Source organism: Etheostoma cragini, chromosome 7, assembly GCF_013103735.1.
Source record: "Etheostoma cragini isolate CJK2018 chromosome 7, CSU_Ecrag_1.0, whole genome shotgun sequence".
NCBI classification, from domain to species: Eukaryota; Metazoa; Chordata; class Actinopteri; order Perciformes; family Percidae; genus Etheostoma; species Etheostoma cragini.
Window position 1 is genome coordinate 8,936,892 of NC_048413.1, and position 8,495 is coordinate 8,945,386.

An 8,495-nucleotide genomic window follows, 5' to 3' on the forward strand; every position below is an offset into this window, starting at 1 on the left:
CCCCCCGACAGTTTTCCCGCCCTCTAAACTGCACCAAAAAGTCCCGTAATGAATGTATTAATTTGTCCCACCTTTGCTGAGTGGTATTTTGGGAATAGCAAAATGAAAGACAGTTGATGAAGAGGAGTTTGTTAAGTGCAAAGAAGCAGAAAGGTGCTCTGCGCCAGCAGTACCTCTATCTGTCTTCTGATATTTTCAAACTAATGAGGGTGATGGCTCCCTTCTCATCCTCTGTTGGGATGCAGTCCCCATTGATCAAATTGGCCCAGGGCCACAGTGACTCGACCTGTGTAGTTTCCATCCCTGGGCCTATATACTGTACGAGCTGGTCCCAGCTAAATCCCCCTGTGGCGCTTAACTACTTCATTACAACCACTCAGATGTTGAATCATAGAGCTAGTCCTAAAATAAATCTCTGAGTACTCTATTGTGCAACTGAACTATGTATGTGTGTTTTCTACGAGGGGTTTCCAGAGGGAATGGAGAACATGTACTGTATGTCATGCATTATCCATCAGCGCATCCCCAATCTGCATCTCTGCATGTATGGGTACTGTAACCCTTTGACATATTACCATATGTCCATACTTGCTTACGCTCTTCATCTCACCATAGAACATATTGTATTTGACTTATTTACGTGGTTATTTCCGAGGAATTCGTCTGACTTTTGCACAGCATGTCATAAAAGGAGGTTTCCATTTTGTCAAGCTCTCACAGCACACATTAGGAGCACAATGGCATCACTGCACCTCAGCAGCACTGTGAAAAAAGTGGTCTAGGACTTTTGTGAAGCTTGTCTTATCAGCATGATTTACAATTTAATTGAGCGAGGGAAGATGATATTGATTTAATTTGGTGTAAATTATGAAAAATGTCAAGATGAATGTGCAAAGTGAAACACGCAATTTCAAGAGCCTTCTGGGGCCATTAGAGAGTTTAAGTCAAACGTCAGGTGAAATGTTTGGAGACCGCCTTTTTGGCTTTCCTAAATGAATTTTCCTCCATCCTGCTAGAAGCTGATTATGGCTCATTATTATACAATGCATCTTATTAGACATGCACCAAGGAGACATGCACACAACATTTAAATATTCAAATGATCACAATTATAGAGACAGACAGACAGTATATTCACACACATTCTTACACACACACACTGTACCTACCAACAAACATCTATCCATTTTAAGCCAGAAATATTTTACCAGCCCTGTATTACACCTAATAATATGTCATCACAGATGACCTTTTGTCTTGGGCTCTGCAGCCAGACGCACACGCAATCATCTGACTCTAGAGACTCAAGAATCAAATTCATTATTAGGCTAATTAGATAATTCATAGAGATCCATTTTGTCTGTGGTGTACACTTACTTTGCTTAGACTATAGCAACAGATATCTAAGCGCAGTTCAGACCAAAAGAGTCGCGTCAAGATGAAACCGTTTTAGAACATTGCAGGGAAAAGTTGCAGTTACATATAATATATCATACATTTGTCACAAAACTTGCAACAGAAGCATAGAAATTATTAAGACCTATTTGATTTGGTTACCGTGGTTACAGTAGTCAAAAGTCTCGCTCCTGATCGGTTCACACAGCCCTTGATTTATTAATTTCTCAAAGTTTCAAACATGATCTGACACCACCACATCCACCACAGATATTAAAAAGAGGATTTGGGGCTGTCTGTCTATACGTCTGAACGTTCTTGTGAACATGATATCTCAGGACTCCCTAAATGGAATTTCTTTACATTTGGCACAAACTTCCAGTTGGACTCAATGATGAACTGATTTTGGAGTTCAAAGGACAAGATCACTGTGACCTCACGTCTGGCCCATTCTCATGAACGTGATATCTTAGGAGCACCTTCAGGGACCGTCTCCAGACAGACATTAATGTAAACTGCAACTTGACTGGTTGGACAAGGCATACATCCGCAATGCGGCAATTGTAGTTAATGATATAATTTGCGATAATTAGCTTGTTACTCAATAATGAGCCCATGTCCTACAATAGAAAGCTAAGAGAGGCAGAGGAGAGGTTTCTTCCCTCAGAATGGTAGACATCTTCACATGGACCTTCCATAAAGACCTTATGTTTAGCCACAATATCAGGTCTTCTTTGTTCAAATACATATTTTTCGTCCCCTGTGCCAGAAGGCATCCAATGTGTATGTTTATGTACATCTCCATTTCATTTTCAGATTTCATGTTCATTATCACCTCATTCATGATCATCATATTGTTGTGTTCAATCTAAAATTCATCTTACGTCTCAGTCATTCTACATTTGGTGCTACTATGTAGAATGAATTCCTTGCTTTACTTCCTCTAAACTCTGTTATACTCTATTAATACCTTTGTTTGTATTGCTCATACTACACTGTGTTTACATATTTCTTTTTGCATAACCTACTCATTGCACTTGACACATAAGGATTTAATCCTTGTTAACTGTGATGTCTGCTTAAAGCGCCCTCGGCTCCTGTGACTGGGCCCGGGGATATTTATCCCTCGATGTTTACTCAGCTATGCATGACGAGAGGGCGGTGCACATTGGAGTTATAGGGCAGCTGCTGTAGCTGCTGCTGTGATGGTCCCTCTGCCTCCCGAGCATAGGTTCTGCACACGACTGGCACAAGCAGGCAGGCAGGAGATTTGTAGACGACGTTGATGATTGAGACATGCAGAGGAGGGTTGTAACAACCCATATGGAGGGATGGAGAGAGAGGAAGGAGAGTGGGTGATGATGCTGAGATGAATGTTACGTGTCACAATTTGCAAGCAGTGCAAGTACTTTTAAACTGCCGTTTAATTTTATATATAATTATATCATAAAAATGAACTGTGTAACTGCATCGCATAACTGGCTGAATGTCTTTGTCCTCCAAAGCAGCCATTTACCATCTCACTCTGCTTTTGGTCACTTGGGAGAGAATAAAATGGAGGCTGCTAACTGCAAGAGCCTCTATAGAAAATTGAACAGCTCTGAATGAATGTGAACTGACAATTCTAAGACATTTATGTCCCCCATCCAAATTCACAAGACCATTTCCATTATTCACCAAGAGGCGCCTGGACTGGAGGAATTTGAAAGTATAATTTTTGAGTAGTTGTTTAGAGTAGCATTTGAGCAAAAATGTCCCTCTATCTTCATTTTGGTGAATAGCAGGTGGGAGAAATCCCTCAGGGTATTTTTTCCTCTCAGTGTGTGGTGCACGTCCATCCACCAGAGAGACCAGGCATTGCATTAAACCAACAATTAGTTGTCCTCAGAGACAAATAGTGGCCCCGCAGGCTCCGCTGCCTTCGCTTGATCGGCTGTATTATGTTGTGAATCTTCTCTGTTTTCCTCAGAAAGGGACTCTCTTTAATTCTCTGCTGATTTGGTTCCCAGTGTGCACAGGGCTGGTGTGCAACATCCATCTAATTTATATGAAAAATTGGTGCCACATTCTGATATTATCAGAATATTTTCATTGCTGATTTATCTGCCTATTACTTTCTGGATTTATTCATAAATCATTTGGTCTATAAAAGGCCATAAATAGTGAAAAAAAGCATATTTGCAGTTTCCAGAGCTAAAAGGTGACGTCTTCAAACAGTCTAAAACCCACAGATGTTAAATTTAATATCATAGAACAGTAAAAAAAAACAGTAACTATTCACACGGAACTAGGGGAGTTTGGGTGTTTCTGATAGAAAAATAACTTCAGCAATTTAATTATCAAATTAGTTTCAGATTTATTTCTGACGATCAACTAACTAACTTAACTAATTGTTCCTGCTCTAAAAGGGTCATATGTTGTTACTAATGAAACAACCTTTTCATCTCTTCTCTCACCTGCTGGATGTTGCAGTCTTACATTATGACACCTGCCTGGTTTAACCCCTATCTTAATTTACTCTGTCATGACAGCGCTAAAGTCAGCACAGTCCTGATTTTTTTAGATAGAGGCAATTTTCTGAGGCTGATATGACTTTAGTGAATACACACTTCCATATTTCTTCATATGATATGCTCCCCGCTCACCTCTGTTCTCCCGAGGTGCCCCTTAACCGGCGTTATGATGCTATTGTCTCTGAAGGTGATAGGTACTGAGTGCCCGGACAGTGTCTGAGAATAGGATGAGAGAGGAGGAGGACTGTCTCTACTGGCCTGTGAAATATTCATCAAATGAAGCAGGGGCGGGTAGGGAAGTGGGGCAGAAGATGGAGAGGAGTCCACAGGGGAAAGAACATCGTAGTTCAGGAGACACTAGGGAGGGAACAGCGCTGCAGACCAGGGAGGAAGGAAATGTAGGAGGGAAAGAAACGCTTCTATTGTGTGGGAGCTGGTGGTTAAAATCCCAATTATGACAGATAGAAATCCAGCGGAGGAGGTGTTTATGATGTTTCATCTATAAAGCAGCAGGTAAAGTAAGAGACTGGTAATGGTTTCCTAGAGTTATTAAATTCTGACATTCAAACAGATTTTAGACTCATTTTCCTGAAGCAGTGGAAAGGTTTAGGTAACATCATCTCCCCTGTTTTCTCCTCTGTTGTCGATAAGGTCAAGAGGACTGGCTGTCCGAACTGATTAGGTGATCATTACCCTGCCCTGCCCTGCAGCCTGCACCGCCCCAAGGTGTCACCCAACACTCAATGCTCTGGACCTAATGGTTTTTATTTGCATGATCAATTCTTACTCATTATTCTGACTTTGACCTCCAGAAAAAAAATGCAATTGTTCAGTCTCTTCACAGTTCTACAGACCACTGGTCAAATGTTTGAAGGATAAATTGGCGGTGTAGACAAAGCTTCACTTTTAATAATAATTAATATTTATTAAAAACAATTTCCAACAAATACACTATACTCCTGTACTCCTGTTTGTTTACTAAAAACTACACTGCGCAGCTGTTTTTTTTTTTTTATAGATGAAATCTTTGTAGAAAAATCTATGTTCAGCAGAGGAGGAATCCTAATGAGTTTGGCAATCCTTTGACATTTCCCCTGGCACCACCACGGGGTTGACATTTGTGATTTTGACTGAAATGTATCAAAAAATAGATGAATCAGCAACAGGTGATCAGCAAGGTTACTGCAGTTCATCCCCTGGGGACCCTGAATGTCTGCTCCAAATTTCATAGCAATATGGAGACATTTCAGTAAAAAACTGAACTGTAAAACTCAGGATGAAGTCAGGGGATCACCACAGTCACTGAGCTTGGGACCATGAATGTCTGTACAAAAAATGAATGGCAATCAGTCCGATTTATGTTGAGATTTTTCAGTCTGATACAAAGTGGTGGAGCTACCCTGCTAATGAGGCTAAAAAAAAAAAACATAAAAAATATGCCTGTAAAGCAGTCATTTGTAGTTTTTCACTTTCCTGGTCATTTTGAAGCTGCTGGCACAAAGATGGGAGATATTTATGCAACTGTTATCTCAGTAGTGTTTTTTCAGTACAGGAGGGAACTTTGGTTTTCTCCCTCTAATTAAGAGAAAGAGCTTCTGTATGAAGCCGTTTAGTTATTCATGCTCCCAGAGGAGCCCTGCAGTTCACTACTACCTATTCTTGTTTGTCTTGTCTTGACTTCTTTATTTTGACAACCAGTGACTCAGGTTCTGATTCCTTGATCAGAGCATCATTATTACACACACACACACACACACACACACACACACACAAACACACACACACACACACACACACCTACACACACACAAACCCCACTGTGCCTCTAGCTTTCATTCCTCTGCCTACAGTTTATTTTCTCTTTGGAGAGGCTCTCTGTTACCACGCAAGACTGTTTATTAGCGTGGTGAGTCCACTCTCAATTCATAATTAAACAGAGGAGGGAGATGCTTTGGCAATGATCTTTTTATTCCTGAATTATGTTTACCTTTGTGCTGCAAACGTAAGTGATCCAACTCCAAAATCACCCATCACAAAGAGTGTAAACTGTAAAGTCACCAGTCTACTCTGGCTTTGTCGGCTTGTAGCTTGGCTGAATTCCTTTGGTTTAGACACTCACGGCAGGCTATCTAAACATTCATGCTGTCAGTTGTTGACTGAAATATCTCAACAAATATAGGAAGGATTGCCGTGAAGTTTTGTACAAACATTTATGGTTCCCAGACAATGTATCCTACTGACTTTAGTGATCCCCTGACATTTCCTCTAGCGCCATCACAAGGATGACATTTTTGGTTTTCAGTGAAATAGCACTACTGGATGGATTGCCTTGAAACTTAGTACAGATGTTAAAAAATCTGATCAGGAGGAGGAGGATAAGCACACGTGCAACTATGATATTGCTCATGTGAGGTTTTTGAAACAGCAGCACACTAGCATGTGGTTGTCAGCATGTAAGCATGCTGACATTTCTCATTCTTAAGAACAGCCCCACAACTCAACTCTTAGTCTTATTCATATTAATCCCTTTATTTATTTAATAAAGTTTATGCATGTGTAAAGAAACCAAGTACAGTTTTTCTGGGTCAACTGAAAACCTTGCCCTATTAAAAATTCTAAATTACACAAGCGGCACAATAGGATGCAAACAATGTGGATGTACTTTAGTGCTGGACACCGTGGGCTGCTGTCTACTCACTGTTGCATTTAAGTAGCATTTTCCCACTGAAAGCTGTATACGCGTACGGCATAATAACAGGGAAAGTGTTGGCACTTAACTGAGACGACTTTAAAGTCTTTGAAAACTAGCCCAAAAAACAACAGAGCACTAATGGATTGAACTTGCCTGCTGAGACATCTTTTAGCAGCTCAAGGATTGCAAGACTTGGCTAAGTGGATGGGAAAGTGCACAGATTTTTGATTTAGAGATTTTTTCAAAATCTGATGTGGCTCTCAAAACAGATATGTATAATTTTTTGCATATTGATAAATTACATCAGAGCTTTTTGAGTGCTTTTCAATATATGGGGAAATAGTCTGTGAGTGACATCTTTACCACAGAGTTTTAAAGATCAAGCCAGTGTAAACTGCAGTCAGTATTACATTCTGTGGAAAAAAGGATTGGATTTTTTTGGAGTACCTTAATAATGGTAAAAGCGTGAAGATGTTACAATTAACAACAGGTAAAGTAAACTTTCACTTTTTAGAATTTCTCATGTTCCACATGATCTTTGCTGCAAAAAAACTTTTTCATATGTGCACAATCATTTATTCATTCCTCATCATAACAAGCAGCTGCAATATGCATGCTGTGCAGACTTGGTGCATTATGTATGTTTGATGTTTTCATTCTTGCCACCTTTGTCACATCAGCTATTCAACACAAGGCAGAGAACAAGTGTTACCCGGCATCACCTCACTTTTGTGTATCGATCAAGATGCTGGTGAACATCATGCTCCTGTCACACACATGACTTCTACATTTATGTAATGATTTACTTATTTATGAAGCGCAGCCGCTGTATGATCTGACACATTTATGCTTTCATTTGTGGAGAAAGGGCAGAGCCTCTCTGGCAGCTGGGTTAGCTCTTACAGATGTTTAATGAGCCAACAGACTTCACAGGTCAATAAGTTGGAATGAATATGCAGTGAAGGCCACATGCAGCAGGTTGATGAAAGAAGAGAAGAAAAGAGCAACCCGCGGCCCTTTGTCTCTCTCTCCCCCCTTTCAAAAAGCCTTAAATCTTAGAAGATAAGAAAAGGTAGAATGGACGGTTTCACCAAGGGTGTAATTACTGGATGATTGTTCGCCACGGTAGCGGCTTAGCTCCTGGGATGGCAAAGTCCTCCTGTCGGTTGGTCGGTCCTCCACTTTGCTCCAGCCCAAATTATCTGGACAACTACTAAATAGATTGCCATTCATTTTGCACAGTCATTCATGGTCCTCAGAGGTTGAATCATATTTGACTTTGGCGATTATCTGACTTTTAATCTATTGCCAATATGAGGTTCACATTTGTGGTTTTAAGTTAAGTTAAATATATCAACAGCTATCAGATAGACTGCCATTAAATTTGATGCAGACATACTGTACATGTCTCCCCTCGAGATGGATTATAAACATTTTGGAGATCCCATGACTTAATCTTGCTATGGCATCAGATCAACATTTTAAATTGTCTTTGGTTTACAAAACACTGGTTTATGACCAAAAAGCCTCAGCTATACTTTTGTGTTTAGTGCAATTAGCAAATGTGAAATAGTGGGTTAAATTAATGTAGTTTAAATACTGTAGTGGGTAACCATCGCACATTTTCAGACAGTCTCTGTGGAAGACATTCGTAGTGTTGCCATTGGTTGTTCACATGGAAAATGACAATGACATTGTTGTGTAACAAATGAAAAAAGAGAGCTTAAGTGACAAGTTCAAACCGTGACTCCTTTTTCACCTCCGCACAGCTGGCCAATCATGGTGTGACGTGGGTGAGAATGTTTGATTGTTGGTTTTGGAAAGTTATAGAAATGGTCGGACACAGCCCCCCCCCTAATTGTGAAGTTGAAAAGGGGGGGGGGGGGGGGGGGGGG

At 40.4% G+C, this 8,495-nt stretch overlaps 1 protein-coding gene and 1 long non-coding RNA gene across 2 annotated transcripts in view; both read left to right on the forward strand.

The window, feature by feature from the left end:
• Window positions 1–6,168, forward strand: part of LOC117947691 — a 6,339-nt gene extending 171 nt beyond the window's left edge. The window contains exons 2-3 of the long non-coding RNA XR_004657293.1: window positions 5,069–5,074; window positions 6,105–6,168. This is a non-coding gene — a long non-coding RNA (uncharacterized LOC117947691). The remainder of the gene's footprint in view (window positions 1–5,068; window positions 5,075–6,104) is intronic.
• The window catches only part of LOC117947689 (acid-sensing ion channel 1-like), a 41,194-nt gene that overhangs the window by 28,087 nt on the left and 4,612 nt on the right, over window positions 1–8,495 (forward strand). The window lies entirely within an intron of this gene.